Raw genomic sequence first — 565 nt, forward strand, 5'->3', positions numbered from 1 at the left:
AGTAATACGGAAATGTACCGAATGAAAATGTCTGAGGTGTTGATATATTTGTACGGAAACTTTTCTACGTCTTGGATCCTGTTTGTTGGCTATTGCACTGCCGTTAAAACCCCGCAATTCGAAGATCCGGGTCATTAGCCTTCAACGTATGTGTATTTCTATTATGTGTGTGTGTGTGTGTGTGTGTGTGTGTGTGTGTGAACGTGTTGTATAATGATCACGCTATCAAGAAAGTTGTATTATCAGACAGGTATTTCTTATACGTTTACTTATACATTTAACTTGTGTCGCTGTGATGGTGTATTTTGTGTATGTGTATGTGTGTTGTGTGTGTTTGTGACGCACACACTCACATACAAGCATATACATATAAATGAATAAATTTATTTGTGTGTACGTGTCTGTCTACCTATTCTGTTTCTTTCTATTTATCATATATTCCTGCACACACATACATAAACACCTTACATTTATATATACATATGTAAATACATACATGTATGCGTGCATGCTTTTGTGTGTGCATATATATGTGTGTATGTAAATATATATATATATATATATA

The sequence above is a fragment of the Octopus bimaculoides genome, chromosome 7 (genome assembly GCF_001194135.2).
Source record: "Octopus bimaculoides isolate UCB-OBI-ISO-001 chromosome 7, ASM119413v2, whole genome shotgun sequence".
Classification (NCBI taxonomy): domain Eukaryota; kingdom Metazoa; phylum Mollusca; class Cephalopoda; order Octopoda; family Octopodidae; genus Octopus; species Octopus bimaculoides.